This window comes from Odocoileus virginianus, chromosome 15, assembly GCF_023699985.2.
Source record: "Odocoileus virginianus isolate 20LAN1187 ecotype Illinois chromosome 15, Ovbor_1.2, whole genome shotgun sequence".
NCBI classification, from domain to species: Eukaryota; Metazoa; Chordata; class Mammalia; order Artiodactyla; family Cervidae; genus Odocoileus; species Odocoileus virginianus.
Window position 1 is genome coordinate 1,217,199 of NC_069688.1, and position 15,884 is coordinate 1,233,082.

Below are 15,884 nucleotides of genomic sequence, written 5' to 3' on the forward strand. Positions count from 1 at the left end.
GCCTATGAACCCAGGAGGTGTGAACCAGTCTGTGAAAAATACGTAAAATAACAGCGTGTTAGATGGTGACACGTGCAGAACAGAAAAGTAAAGCAGGAGAGAGGAGTGTATCTGTGTGTGCACATGTAAGTGTGTACATATCTGTATCTGTGTGTACATGTATGTGTCTGCCTGTGTGTGTGCCTGTGTGTACACCTGTGTGTATCTGGCAGTGTGTATGCATGTGTGTCTATGTGTGTGCGTTTATTTCTTGTGTATGTGTGTACATATGTGGCTGCCTGTGTGCACATGTGTGTGTGCGTGCGCATGCATTTTCACAGATGTGTTGGCAAGCTTGGTTGCGGGATTCAGGAACTTGATCTCAGGGCTGGCACTGGCCCTCCGGGGACGCTCCCTTGTGCCCCTGGTCTGCACCTTGCTCACTCTGGGCTCCTCCATGCCTGACGAGGGCATTGCACAAGCTCTCCATCAGCCTCGTGCTGGAGGGGCTGCGTGGACGGCCCCCGACATGGTGCAGATGAGCTATCTGTAGGGCACCCGCCGCTCAGGAACGCTGTGCCTGGGGCCTTGGGGGCGTCTCATTCAATCACCCTAAGAACCCGGCGGCCTGCCAGATGGGGAAGTGGGGTAACGTGACCGAGGTTGCAGAGAGCAGGCTTCCGCTCAGCGGCCACCGCTCCCAGACCTGGGCATGCAGACCTGGCACCCGGCCACCTTCCTGCTGTGGCACAAGAGCCAGGCCCGCAGGGAGCCCGCTCCTTCATTTATTCACTCATTCATTCTCCTGAGGGGCGCACCCTGAGCCCAGAGGGAGCAGACAGTATCACCAGGACACAGTCGGACCCCAGGCCTGCTTCTGCATCTGTGACCGCGAGCCCAGAACGCCCCCTGGGAAAGCTGCCCCAGGGGTTGGGGCTGCACCAGGTCCTCCCCTTCCCCTGGAGCGATCATAACCACACAGCCCCCAGCTGGCCACCTTTCACAGCCTGGGCAAAGGCCTTGACCCCTCCCTCCTGTCCTGGGTCTGCAGGGGAGTCTTGGGCCACCCCTCACTCCCTGCAGGCCTGAGCAGGGGGCTGGCAGCCCACCGCCTCTGAGGATGAGATGCCTGACTGCAGAAGCAGGTGCCCTCGGACGGGCAAAGTTGGGAGGGTCTCAGAATGGGGAACCAGAGTCCAGAGGAGGGCAGTGTCACCCCCACACCCCAGACTCACCCTGACAGCTGGGCTTCGCTCCGGAGCAGATGGGACTGCGCCTCGGTGTACTGTGCCGGGAAATCTGCCACGTGGGAGCCCCTCCTGACCCCTGTCTAAACAACATCCACCAGGGAGGTGCCTGGAGGCCTTCCACTTTGAGATACCCTAGGAAACGGCAACCCACGCCAGTGTTCTCGCCTGGAGAACCCCAGGGACGGGGGAGCCTGGCGGGCTGCCGTCCATGGGATCGCACAGAGTCGGACACGACTGAAGCCACTTAGCAGCAGCAGCAGGCAAGGCAACCACAGGCTTCCTAGGTATCTTAACAGTAAAGAATCCATGTGCCAATGCAGGAGATGCAGGAGACGCGGGTTCGATCCCTGGGTCAGGAAGATTCCCCTAGAGGAGAAAATGGCAACCCACTCCAGAATTCTTGCCTGGGAAATCCCACGGACAGAGGAACCTGGCAGGCCACAGTCTGTGGGGTCACAAAGAGTCAGACACGACTGAGCACGCACGCACACAGGCAGCACACCACGACATGCTGTTGGATGAGGTGATTTCATCCCAGAGCTCCTCTCTGTAAATGAATGTTTGTTTTTTCTATTGCCGTCCCCTCCAGACTTGACAATGCCCGGCACATAGTAGGTCCTCAATAAATGTGGATAAACTCTAAATGGATAAGTAAATGAACAAAGGATTTTTACCACTGGGTGGCAGTGGGGTTATACGCAATTATTATTATTACTATTTTTGCTTTAGAGTATTTTTTTGCAAAAATTATATAGAATTTCTAATGTGAGAAAAATGCAGTTATTGCAAAACCTACACAGCTGGTGAGGCCACAGGGAAATGAAGGGGCTTTTGGCTGAAAGCAGTCCTGCAACCTAGGGTCACAATGACTAATGTGACCTCCACACGTGGCTTGGATGTGGACAGGGCCCGGAAAGAACCAAGCAGCGGGGAACTGGGGTGGAGCTTCTCTTCTCTCGTCTCTCTCTCTCATTTCCTCTCATTTCATTGCTGGGCAATCAGTTCAACTCAGGAAGGAGAACAGGATGGTGGTGCAGCTGGTCACAGTGGTGTTGGGCTATGGGGGTGCAAGAGATGCAGGGGTCCAGGCAGCTCATTTTAACTCCAGGAGCCTCCTCAGTTTTCCCACCTGTAGAATGGGGTGAAGGCACAGACCTCTGGCTTTTATGAGAAGTGATGGCTCCCCTCCTGGGCTTAGTACTCACCGTGTCTTCAGGCCGGCCGTGTTTCCTTCCCTTTTTCCTGCCCCGCTGCTCACAGGGTTGAGCAAGACTTACTGGTGCTTGTTTACCGGCTGCAAGATGGCACCTGAAACAGGCCAGCGCTGAAGCTGGCCCTATGAGCAGAGGAGAGGGGCATCCCAGGGAGCGAGGGCCCTCGGCCAGGAACAGGGCTCATCCCTCAGCCTGGGGCCGGGTCTCAGCTCTGTCACTTAGCAGTGGGCACTGCACCCTCTGAAAGTGGCCGCAGCAGGGCCTGCCTCCCAGGGCTTTGACAGGGCTCACTCTTCCGACACGTGGCCGTGCCCAGAGGACCCTCTGTCCCAGTCCTTCCCTCCCACGCAGAGCCAGCAGCTCTGCCTCCAACCTCTGCCTCTGCAGCCCTGCCCACCTGTCCCCCACCCCTTTCCAGAAGGCCCTGGGCTGGCCTGGAGCGAGGCTGGGGCTGTGCTCTCCCCTCAAAGCTGAAATCAAAGGCTTGAATCATGGGAGCATCTGTGTTACTGCTTAGCGATTTAGGAGAAAAGAGTAACTGTGAGGCAGTACCCTGGAGAGTCAGGGCCCATCTACATGTTAAACTCCCGCTCTGAGCCTTTTCTGTGGCAGATATCCTACAGCATGACCTTGCTGTGATATCATTTTAGGTAAGCCGTTCTCACCTTACAGAAGAGACCAGGTTTATCACATGGTCAGCACAGTGTCTGGCTCCTGATAGACTTTGAAAAATATTTGTTGAATTGGTAGATGGATGAATGATGGATGATGGATGGACAGAAATGTGGATGGATGGATAGATGAGTGGATGAAAGGTGAGTGGATGAGTGGCTAGATGGGTGGTGAATAGGTGGGGGGATGGATGAGTGGATATTCAGGTGGATGGATGGGTGATGAATGGATGCGTGGATAGATAAGTGGGCAGATGGGTGGATGGGTGGGTGAACAGGTGGGTGGAGAGAAGATGGACGCAAAGGTAGATAGACAGGTGGATGGAAGGGTGATGGATGAGTCGGTAGACGGATGGGTAGGAAAGGGTAACTTGGTGGATGGAGGGTAGATGAGTGGACAGCTGAGAGCTGCCTCTATGAGCTTGTCAGTGGCAGAGCTGGCAAGAGTCTGACTTCAAGCGCAGACCCTTCCTACTTCTCTGGAGTCTGTCACTGAATCTACGTCATCAACTCCCACATGTTTATCCCTGTGTGGACCCCTCCACTGAGTCCCAGCACCCTCTGTATAAGGATATGTTTAGTTTCTCTTCCTGGACATTTCGGGACAGGACCAGTCTCATGGAGATGCAGTGTGCCCAGTCACACTGGCCCCACACCCCGCACCTGGTCTGCTGTCACCATCATGAAATCACTGATCATTTTTCCTTTAAGCTTGTGTTTCATGAGTGAGGCCTGATGGGACGAGGGAAGGGGCGCAGGAGGAGCCCCGGCAGGACGCTTATTTCCGGTCCCTCGTGCCCTGCGTGCGTTTGGTGTCTGAGCAGAGTTCTGGTGCACTCACCATCTGCCCATCCATCCGCTCGTCTCCAGCATCCATCCATCCATGCACCCACCTGACCACCTTCCATCCGTCCACCTGGGAGTAGAACCTGTACCTGCCAAGAGAAGCAGTGGAGTGAGTTCTGCGCACTTCTGGTGAAAATGAAGTACATCTGCACACACAGACCAGCACAAACGGCGAGACTCTGACGAGCCCATGTACAAGGCAAACACTTTGCCCAACACAGTGCGCACAGCACACCACAGACGAACAGCCAAAAATTGGAAAATTTGTTTTACTGGCATCATTGGTTTTATTGGTATTTATTCAAAATGCCAACGATGTAAGGTTTTAACTTTTCTTTACTTAGAACAGCACTAAATAGCAAATTTAAAACACCCCGACAAGTCAGGAGGAATAAAAGGGGTGGGATGAGGACTACCCAGAGAGCCGGGACCCTGGGTTTGGCCTTCCGGGGGCGGCGGGAGGACCCGGCCCCCATCTTGCCCGGGAGACCAGGTGAGGGTCCAGGTCGGAAGGTGTTGAGGAGGGACAGCTCTTGGACTCGAACCTTGTACCGAGACCTGTCGCCCCGAGACGGGCCGCGCAAAGGAATGGGACCAAGGGCGTCTCTCCAGCTCTGAGAAGCCCGGCCCGCCCCCCACCCGCCCCCGCCTGCCGTTCCTACGGTGGGAGGCTGCGCCCCCTGGTGGGCTTGGGGAGGAGAGCCCGGCTGCTTGAATCTGGGGGTCGTTCAGCTCTGAGCTCCACAGCCCAACTTTCAGTCCCCGCTGACCCTGCCATCCCGCTTCTAGGAAAGCATGTACACAGGCACACGGGCCGCATGATGGAGACGACATGTGTGCACGGTTCTCATCAAATGAATAAGCAGAGTCAGGTCAGCACAATGGAAATAACGTCATGCCACGCAGCTGCGCTGGGGGTCTTGGCTCCTGTCCCCAGCAGTGCCCCCTGGATGCAGACGTGGGGGCCAACAGCCAGGGGGTGGGGGCAGGCGGAGTGCTCTCAGGGGAGGTCCCAGGAGGGGACTCTGGAAGGTGAGTGATGCTCACAACCCTGGGGGTGAGTTACATCCACCCCCGCCCCCCACCAAGGCCCGGGAGGAGGGCTTTGATCTCCCTTACCTCTCATTACCCCAAGGTCAGGGCTCCAAGTAATGGCCCAGTTCAGGGCTCCAAGTGACGGCCCAGGGCAGCCCTGGGGATCTTCCCACTCTGCAGGTGAGAGGCTTGGTTCACAGTTGCCAGCCTCAGGAAGTCAGCCTAAGATGGGGTTTTGAAACCCATGGATCTTTTTTTCATTATTATTGCAGCAAAATATACATAACACAAAAAAATGAGAGTCGCTCAGTCGCGTCCAACTCTTAGCAACCCCATGGACTATACAGCCCATGGAATTCTCTAGGCCAGAATACTGGAGTGGGTAGCCTTTCGCTTCTCCAGGGGATCTTCCCAACCCAGGGATCGAACCCAGGTCTCCTTCATTGCAGGTGGATTCTTTACCAGCTGAGCCACAAGGGAAGCCCACATAATGCAAACTGTACTATTTTAACCATGTCTAAGTATCCATCTCAATGGCATTAAGTATATTCATATTGTTACCTTAAAAAGGATATCTACATGCTGTGCAACCCGCACCATATCCTGCTCCAGAAACTTTCCCTCTTCCCAAACTGGAACTCTGTCCCCGTGAAGCACTAACTCCCCAGCCCCACCGCGTCCCACCCCTGGCCCCCACCAGCCTGCTTTCTGTCTCCGTGAACAACCACACTAGGTCCCTCATGTGAGTGGGATCCTGCAGCATTTGGCCTTTTGTGACCGGCTTATCTCACTGAGCATACTGCCCTCAAGGTTCATCCAGGCTGTAGCATGTGCCAGAACTTCTCTTTTAAAGACTGAATATTAGTAACATCTCCTAGTGTGTGTGGATCCCTGTGTTCATCCATTCATTGCTCCATGGATACACAGGTTGTCTCCACCTGTGGGCCATTGTGAATAATGATGCTATGAACAGGTGTATAGGCATCTGATTGAGTCCCCACTTTTAATGATTTTGGGTGTATACTCAGAAGGGTGTCTGTAGATCTACATTTAAATTTTTGAAGAATTCCCATACTGCTTTCCACGGTGAAGTCGAGGGATATGGAGGGCTTCACAGACAGAGCAGCTCTCCTGGATCCTCGCAGGAGGGGAGAGGGACTGTCCTCTGCCCGGCCGGCCTCAGCTGGTCAGAAGTCGTCTGTAGGGATGAGAATGATGAGCATGGACTTGGCTTCACACAGGCATTGGCTCACAGCTCTGCCACCTGGGACCAGGAGCTGGTTCTCCGCCCTTGGGCAGCTCTGGGAGGTTTAAATGAGCTGGTGTGTGCAGGGGCCCAGCCGGCTCCCTCACTGCCAAGGACCAGAGCTGTTGCTGATTTTGTTGAATCTCCTTCAAAATTCAGTCAGCCAGACAAAACCAATGCCCACAAAGCAGGCTTACAATAAACCAACCACGTGGGACACCTCTGAGGCATATAAACCAAGTCATGGGATATGAACTCAAAGAGGCCATTGTCTCCAGCGACATCTCCAGGTCTGTGAACCAAGGAGAAACAAAGGCTGGGGAAGGATACAGGTCCTCAAATCAAATGTGAAATCCTAACCTTTTGCAGGCAGTTGCATGACACAGCACACTGGCCTGGAGTTGTGGCGCGTTCAAACCTAGTTTAGCACTTCTAGGTGCGGGCCCTTGAGCTTTTCTCCTCTGTACATGCGTGCATGCCAAGTCACTTCAGTCGTGTCCTATTCTTTGCGGCCCTATGGACTGTATGTAGCCTTCCAGGCTCCTCTGTCCATGGGATTTTCCTGGCAAGAAGACTGGCATTGGTTGCCATTTCCTTCTCCAGAGGATCTTCCCGACCCAGAGATCGAACCCAGGTCTCCTGTGGTTCCTGCATTGCAACTGCATTCTTTACCACTGCGCCACAGGAGAAGCCCCATTCTCTGTAAACTGGAGCCTAACAGCAGCCACCTAGGGGGCCGTCATGAAGGTTAAATGAGAGACACAAGTGACCGATGAGCTTGAAGCCCACCCCTGAGTCAGGGCTTAAGCCCTGGGGCTGCTCTGACCACGTCTGACCTCTCCAGGCTCCTAGCTGACCCCATCCCCCCAGGGCATCAGGCCCTCTGTGATGACCCCCAAACATCTCCAGCATCTTCACTCACCTACTCCCCAATCTGACCCCCACTCTTCTCACATGTGAACTAGTCTCCCCAACCTCCACACCTTCACTTACTGTAACGGGTCCAATTGTGTCCCCTCCCCCCAAAAGATACATTCAAGTCCTACCCCCGGTACCTTGAATGTGACCTTCTTTGGAAGTAGGGTCTTTGCAGATGGTGGGTTACAGTCCATGGGGCCACAGAGAGTCTGACATGATGGAGTGACTGAGCACACACACAGACTGGAATTAGGTGGACCCTAGGAGGTGGATTTGTCCTTGTAAGGGGGATTTGGACACAGGCATGCACGGAGGAGAGAGAAGGTAGAGTGATGGCTCCAAGGCAGGAACACCAAGGGTCGCTGGCAGCGGGCAGGAGCTGAGAGGAGGCAAGGAAGGATCCTCTCCCAGAGCCTTCAGAGAGAAAACAGCCAACACCTTGGTTTCAGACTCACTATTGCTGTTGTCCTAAGCCACCTGGTTTGCGGCATTTTGAGGGCAACCCGAGGTGAGCGGTACCCTTACCCAGTCCCCTCCACAGCATCTCCACCCTCCAATATGTCCCCCTTCCCAGTACTCCCCCTTCCAGGTTAGTTCCAAAACCCACCTCCTCCTCCAAGAAGCCTCCCCTGAGCATCCTCACCCCTCCTCCTCCACTGCTGTTTCTGCAAGTGACTGCCCCCCACAGCACTTTGTTTGCAGTGTCTTTCCCTAGTAGGTCACATCGGTGACCTACATGAAGGGTTTCAGAAGAGGCTTCCTTCCTGGAAGAGCTAACCCTGAACAGGGATTTGACAGATGAGTAAGAGTTTACTAATTGAAAAAACAACAGCTGTGTGCCAGTCGCTGAGTACACTTACTTAGCCATGTATTCATTCAACCAGCATATTGAGTGACTTTTGCACCAACTTGTTCACCAGAGTGTGGCCCCGGAGGCAGGACAGCACCTCATTTATCTCTGGCTGCACTGACCCCCACTCCCCAGGAGCTCCTAGCAGCCCTGGATCGGCCTGAGTGTGTGCCCAGCCCAGGGGTGTGACTCAGGTGGGGCCTTGGGGATGGGCACATTTGGCAAGAGGAAGGGAGGCCAGAGGGTTTCCCAGGTGGCACTAGTGGTAAAGAATCTGCCTGCCAATGCAGGAGATGTAAGAGAGGCAGCTTCAATCCCTGGGTCAGGAAGATACCTAAAGGAAGAAATGGCAGTGATCTCCAGTATTCTTGCCTGGAGAATCCCATGGACAGAGGAGCCTGGTGGGCTACAGTCCAATAGGTCGCAAAGAGTCAGACACGACTGGAGAAAGTTAGCACACAGGGAAGGCAGAGGGACTCAGAGCCTCCTGGAGAAGCAAAAACAGGAACCCTGCATATCAACTGGGGCATCAGTCCTGATTCCAAACCCAGGCTCTGCCACTTTCCAACTGAGTGAGCTGGCCGCTCTAAGGCCTGGTTCTTACCTATGAAATGAGGGTATCTGGCCGAGGTCCTTATTCATTGGTGAAAACCTTCTGCAGTAAGGAGCACTGACCACCAGGGGGCGCCAGTCCCTGCTGCAGCAGGAGAAACTGGAGCCGGGTGGGCTGTTGGGGTGGAAACCACGTTACCGTTGGGGGTGGGGAGGGGATGGGAGGCTGAAAACTGGTTTGGAGTCAGGTCGTCACTGCGCTGCCCTGGGAGGCCCGTCCCGCCTTGCCACGTGTGGACAGGTCCCAGTTGAGCTCTGGGGTGCCCTGGCCTCAGGACCAGGCTCTGAGTACAGGGCTGGGGGAGGCAAGGGTCTGCCTCCAGGGGGTCTCTGTCGGGGCCATCATCTCCCAGGGGCATCAGGCCACAGGCTCTGACAGTAACAACACTTGGTGCTCTGCAGAGCTGCCCACGTGCAGGCACACGCCTCTCACTGCAGCCGCCCGGCAGCCCGTGGGAGCAGTCATCCTCGCATGTATCCATGAGGAACCAAGACACGGGTGTAGGAGCTTGCCTGTGATCACGCAGTAAGGGACAGAGCTGGGGTGAGCACACAGGTGGTGTGGCGACACCCACACGCTCACCGTCCTGCCTTATACCCCGTAGGAGTGACCCCGGCTTCTTGGACAGGTGCTGATGATAGGCAAGGAGGTGAGGAGGACTGGAAAGGTGTTCCATCAGAGGGAACCACATGAACGGAGGCGCAGAGGCATGAGAGGGTGGGCAGAGGGGCACGTCATTCAGAATTGCTGCCCCAGGGGGAGGCTCCGGAGGGGGCATGCAGAGGCTGCCAGTCACAGAGAACCACTGGAGGGCTGAACAGAGGGGTGAAGAGGTCAGGGCTGGGCTTGGAACCTTCCCTGTGGCCTCGGGGTAGAGAGGGACTGGAGGGGGCCAGAGAGAAGACAGGAGGACCAGTGAAAAGGCCAGTGCCGTCCAGGTGGGGACAGAGAAGCCTCTGGACCCTCCAGCTGCCATTGGCAGGCTCCTTGGTCAGGCCTCTGTTGGTGACCAGAGACAGAGGTCGGCCAAGGGCAACGTAGTGAGAGGCCGCAGGGGGACCTCCAGGGGAAGGAGGCAGCTGGCCCTGGGAATGAGATCGGGGAACAGAAGGCATGGGGACCCTCTCATCTGCGGATCCCGCCCTCTCCTTCCCCGCGGGAGCTGTGGCTCCTCCAGGGAGCTGGCTGTCAGCCCCACCGCACGCCATCTCTCCTCAGTTAGTGCAGGACGTCAGCTGGGTGGTTTGTGCAGGATCCAGCATCGATCTTTTCAAGGTAAAAAAAAAAAAAAATCTGCCAGAGCAGCAGGCAAGCGGAAGCCAAAGAATAAATAATGGTCCTTCCTCATCTGAGCCACAGATGGAGAGGGAAGGGGGGCGGTCTCCACGCGAGGCCCCCACCTCACCAGAGTTTGGCCCCACAAAGGCCACCAGCTGGGGGACAGGGCGGGACATAGAGCAGACTCCTAGGTGCCAGGATGAGGGAGGGGCTCCGCTTGCTGGGCCCAGGCCGAGGCCTGCTCTGACCCAGCACCCCAATATCGCCGAACTGTCAATGGTTAGGCCTACACACAGGCCCCCTGCTCGGCGGTCAGGGGGCTGAATACTTGTTTGCTAGGACAGTGCAGCTCCAGGTGGGTGGGGAGCGGTACCCTGGTCTGGATTTCATAGGCCGCCCAGCCCTGGCCACCGCCTTCCTGCACAGGAACCAAGGAGAGCGTCTCAGGACCCAGACGGTGCGCCGGGGGCTGAGTGGTGGGCCCTGGTAGGGGGTGCTGTCAGGTTAGCGCTGACGGGGATGGGGGCCCGGGGCCAGGGGCGGGCCGGCTGTACAGGGGGCACTGGATGTGGGGAGGCTGTGGGAAGCCAGGTGAGAACCTGGGGTGCCCCGGGCCCCCCCAAATGAACTTGGCCTGGGAGGGGCCTGGTAGCCGGGAGCTGGGCTCCTGTGGTCCTGCTGTGTGCAGCCCACGTCCGCCCGGCTTCACGGGGGCCCTGCCTGCCTCATTCCGCCTCCTTCCCAGACCTTCCTGGAAAAGGAGGAGGAAAGGAGGCAGTGGGGTGGGCCGGGAGCTGCCTGTTCTGAGTTCCACTGGGAAGACCCGGAAACTGGGGCAGGAGGAGGGCGGGAGGGCAGGAGAGGCCCGGATGCAGAAGAAGGGGAGGAGAGCAGGAGGGGCTGGGGGAGGGGCTGGGGGAGGGGCTGGGGGAGGGGCTGGGGGAGGGGCTGGGGGAGGGGCTGGGGAGGGGCTGGGGAGGGGCTGGGGAGGGGAGGGGTTAGGGGTAGGGCTGGGGAGGGACTGGGGCGGGGCGGGGAGGGACTGGGGGGGCAGTGGAGGGGAGGCTGGGCCTCTGAGAAGGGGCTGTTTCTGTACTTGCTGCCGGCAGGTCTAGCTGAATGACCCCAGGGAGTGGTCAGTGTGAATGTGTGTGGTTGCATGTGTAAGCATTCCATGTGAGCATAAGTGTAAGAGGGCATCTACATGTGCAGGTGAGTGTGTGAGTGAGTGTGTGTGCAGAGCTGGTGGGGACCAGGAAGCCAGATTCCCGGGAGCCAGGCTCACAGAGGGACCCCGGGACACCCCAGGGCGAGGGGCTGCACCTGGGGCTCTGCCTGCTCAGCCTTCAGGGGGCCCAGCTTCTTCATGCGTCCCTCATCCCTCCTGGAGCAGCGCTGCTCTGGGACTGGAGTCGCCCCCAGTGCCCCTGCGGAGCCTCCAACCCCTCTCAGTGTTACCCTTTCTCACTGAGCAGGCAACTGCGGCTCCAGGAGTGTAAGCTGGGGGACACACCCCTTATCACCCACCCCCTGTCCAGGGGAGGCACCCGCATTTCTGGGGCCCAGAGTCACGCTGGGCCTCAGGGTCACTCACTGGGGCCTGGGAGGAGCCTCCAGGGACAGCAGGAGGGAAGCCCCAGGCCGCAGAGGGCAGAATGGGAAATGACACTGCCCTGTGTGCCTCGTGTGTGTACATGTGTGCGTGTGTATACGTGTGCACATGTGTGTGCATGTGTATGTGTGTGCGTGTGTGCTTGGGTGTGTGCGAGTGTGTGTGGCAGGGTGGGGAGAGGTGGGGACAGGGACCCTCCTGGCTCAGTCCCACCTTCTGTCTGCCAGTTCTTTCCACTCACAAACACATTGACTCCCTGCCACCTGAAAAAGCAGACTACAGCCCACCTTCTGGGACCCCTGATCATCACCCCAAGGGCCCCTCCTCAGGACCCCGGCTTCACACTGGCCTGGGGCTCCCATCCATGCTGCCCAAATGAGGCTTGTAGTGGGTTGAAGAGTGTGCCCCCACAATTCATGATCACCCAGAACCCCAGCATGTGATTGTACTTGGAAACAGCCTTGGCAGATGTCAGTGGTTAAGGTGAGGTCAGATGGGGCCGGGCGGGAGCCGGCTGCAGGGACCGGTGTCCTTGTAAGAAGGGGAGGGACAGAGACGCAGGAGGAGGCCACGTGAGGACAGAGGCCGCGACAGCCTCAGCCACAGGGACCTGGGGAGCCCCCAGAGCAGGGAGGGGCGGGAAGGACCATCCCCTGGGAGCTTCTGGAGAGAACTGGGTCCTGCTGGCACCTTGATTTCAGATTCCAGCCTCCAAAGGAGGAGTTTCTGGGTTTTCAAGTCAGTCTCGGGCATTCGTTCAGCAGCCCCAGGAAAGACACAGGGCTCTCCCCTCTCCCATGTCCTCAGCCACTTTGCCTGAGTTCTGGAAACAGCAAGCCCTGGTACTCTGGCCAGGGGGCCGGATCTGGGCAGTGGGGCAGCCAGGAGACCCCCACTCAGACCTCCAACTGTGGGTGGATGACCGGGACCCGCCTGCCCTCTCTGAACGCCAGCGCTCCATTCAAACCACGGTCCCGTCTCTCCTGGGCTCCTGGGCCTCAGAGATGAGCCCAGGGGGTGTGGAGACCAGGCAGCCCTGGCCACCTCTGTGTGACCACGTCTCCCCGATGGCAATGCCCCCCCCCCGAACATTGAGATTCAGGGAGGGGAAGGGCCGCTCGGGGTGCTCCCCTAATTAACCTGGCTGTCTGCTTCCCAGAGGACCTGGGCTGGATACTGCATTGTTACCCCCATATTACAGACCCCAAAACTGAGGCTCAGACAAGGGGAGCGCCATGCCCAGCCCCCAGAGCTGCCTTCTCCCTCTCCCTGGGCTGGGTGGGCCAGGAGTGAGAGCAAGAGGTCTTCGCCGCCCGCCCCCCCCCCAGCCCAACTCACCCCCATCCAAGCAGCTCCAAAGCTCCCAGCCCCGAAGGCAGCTCCCCCAGCTGCGACTGGTTGCCATGGTGTCAGAGGAGGAGCAGATTCCTGAAACGCATCCAGAACTTCACCCCAGCCCCTCCTTCCTCATTCCCTTCTCCAACATCAAAGCCTCCTTCTGTCAGCTGAGGCCTGGCTACTTCCTCCCCAAGCAGCCAGGGAGCACCGGAGGTCAAGGAGGCAGAGGGTCCCGGACGTGAGTCACGGACTCCGGCCCAGCCCTTCCCGGACCAAGGGCTCCAGACAAGCCCCCTAACCGCCCCCACCAGACTGGCCGGACTCCCCACCCCCGCTCACAGGGAAGAGCCGTGGGCAGTTTGCAGGCCAGGCGGGCTTGATCCAGCCTCTGTGCCTGCAGTTCCCTCCACCTGCAACGCCCTTCCTCATCCTGGCTTCCCTGGGTCTCGGGGCTCCTGTCTGCCACAGCTGCCTTCATCACAGCCATTTCCCTGTTGCACATGGACCTGACGCTCCCCTGCGGCTGGGAGGTCTTAGGGATACAAACTTCCATGTTGGCCTTTTCCTGAACCTCCAGCCGCTGGGCCAAGCAGATGCTCAGTGAAGGCACAAGCTGGGAAAGGAGGGAGGGAGGGAGGGAGGGAGGCAGCAAAGAGGCAGGGGAGACAGGGAGGTGTAAGTCCATCAGGTCACCCTCCCACATTCACACGGGCTCACCCAGGCAGGCTGCTTCTGCTCACCTTTGCCACTCACACTTCCTAGCACAGATCTCACCCCTCTGTGTCCGACGACAGCTTCCTCCCTGGTCCCAGCTCACTGGGCTCTGTTCCCTGAAGGTCCAGGGTGGAATCAACAGGTGATAGACTTGCCATGGTTGGATGGCATCACCGACTCGATGGACCCAAGTCTGAGCAAGCTCCGGGAGTTGGTGATGGACAGGGAGGCCTGGTGTGCTGCAGTCCGTGGGGTCGCAAAGAGCCTGACAGGACTGAACCACTGAACTGAACTGAACTGAGACCGTTGCTGGGTTCGGGAGGCTTCTGTAAAGTCATGCATTCGTCAATACTCGAGACTTGAAGCACAAGCGGGCCTGCTACTCCCAAGCCCATCACAGGTCGCAGGCGGGCTTTGAGGTGGACAAAGGGAGTAAAAGATGGATATTTATCAAGGTCTGAGCTGAGTGTTAATACCCAGTGCCTCTCAGCCCCCACGACCACCCTGGCAGTTAGTTTGAGGAGTTACAGATGACGAGACCAAGGGTCAGGGAGGCAAGGTCCCTGGCCACGAGCAGACTGCGCCAGCCACCTGGAGAGGAGGAGCAGGTTATGTGCAGAAGCCCTTGGCTGTGGCGCCAGCCAGCGCTGAGAGGGACACGTGGGCCAAGGCAAGCAGTGTTATGCGTGCACCTCGGAGCCCCTCTTGCAAGCTGGGCCCATCTCAAGTGGGGAGCAGAACTGGCCAGACCCGTAAGTCTCCCCAGACTTTCCACTGAAGACAGCTAGGTCCAGCAGAGGTTGCCTCTGAAGACAGAACTGGAACCAGGGTCGGGAGGAAAGGACAGTGTATAGTACTTACTTTGCACAGTTCTGTGACCATCTGAATTTTACCAAGAATGTATCATGATTACTATTATTATCGAAAAGAAAAAGTGAAAGTGTTAGTCGCTCAGTCATGTCCGACCCTTTGCGACCTCATGGACTGTAGCCCGCCAGGCTTCTATGTCGATGGGATTCTCTGGGCAAGAATACTGAAGTGGGTTGCTATTCCCTTCTCCAGGGGATCTTCCCCACCCAGGGATTGAACCCCGTCTCCTGCATTGCAGGCAGATTCTTTACCATCTGAGGCACCAGGGATGAGAAGAAAATGAACATCCGATGACCCCAAGGTGTCTGCCTCTCCTGAAAGCTTCTGCGCCTTGAGACAGTCATGACAAAGCCCCAGAGAGGCTGCCTTCCCCCCGCCCTCCACCTCCCATGGAAGTGCATCCCACAAGCTAGGCCCCAGACCCAAAGGTGACCATGCATTCCTTCCTTCCACCATTCATTCTTTCACGATTCTGTGTTAGGCCTCCGCCCCGCCAAAGTCACTGGTCTAATGGAGAGACAAGCACGAGGACCACACACCACAAAATAAGGCAACTGGTTCTGACGAAGAACGAGGTGCAGGATGTGCCTGTGGGGTAGTCAGAGAGGGCTTCACAGAGGAGACAGCTTTGAGCAGACACCTCTCACAGAGATCTTGAGCATGAGGACCTGGGCTCAAGACCTTGAGCGGAGGGACATGTCCCACTCCAGACCTTGAGCAGAGCCCCAGCAAAGCTCGCCCCCTTCCTTCAGCCTCCGCACACTCCTGGCCACCTGCCCCTTCTGCCTCATCTGCTTGGAGCCAGCTCACTGGGGAGTTTCCATACCCGCAGGCCTGTGTCTGCTACCAATTAGGAGGCAAGGTAATTACGTGATTACGGACATACTCTTCCACTTCTTAATGAGCTACGTGGGCTTAGGCAGAAAGGTCTCTGCTGTCTGAAACTCAGGGACCATGCAAAGCTGCAAGGCCTGTGTGCTAGGCCAGAGGAGTGGTTTTCCAACTGCTTTCAACCCCCTTGATACAGATGAAACCGATGAAAACCAAGCTATTTGGGTTGGGGTAGGAGTGTGGAAGGGGCTCTGGGAGAAGGATCCAGAGGCCCACTTGCTCTGTAGCTCTGGATCCTGGGCAGACGGGGGTTGGGACCGGTCCTGGGGGTGGGATCAGGGTGGCCAGGACAGAGGGAGAGTGCTGGGGAGAGAGTCCACCACCCACGTCTCCCAACTGGCACACACAAGGACTTCAGGATCTTCAGAACTGCGTGCTGGTACCCATGTCCCTGGCCCAGTTAGCTCATCTTTTACAGTGAGCAGTGAGTCTATACAAATAGAAATAGAAATATGACCTTGAAAGATGTCATAAAGGACTTCAACCTTTTAATAACTCCACCGTTTCCTTTCTTAAATTCAGAGGGATGTTTAAGGGAAAATATCTCTTCTATAGAAGG

General features: G+C 57.1%; 1 long non-coding RNA gene across 1 annotated transcript; it reads right to left on the reverse strand.

Moving 5' to 3' along the window:
• Positions 1 to 8,282: 8,282 nt before the first annotated feature.
• On the reverse strand, positions 8,283 to 13,067 carry LOC139038373 (uncharacterized). Its single transcript, XR_011491341.1, has 3 exons — positions 12,851 to 13,067; positions 8,614 to 8,736; positions 8,283 to 8,496 (listed from the first exon to the last, which is right to left on the reverse strand). It is a non-coding gene; the product is annotated as an uncharacterized lncRNA (long non-coding RNA).
• Positions 13,068 to 15,884: the final 2,817 nt, after the last annotated feature.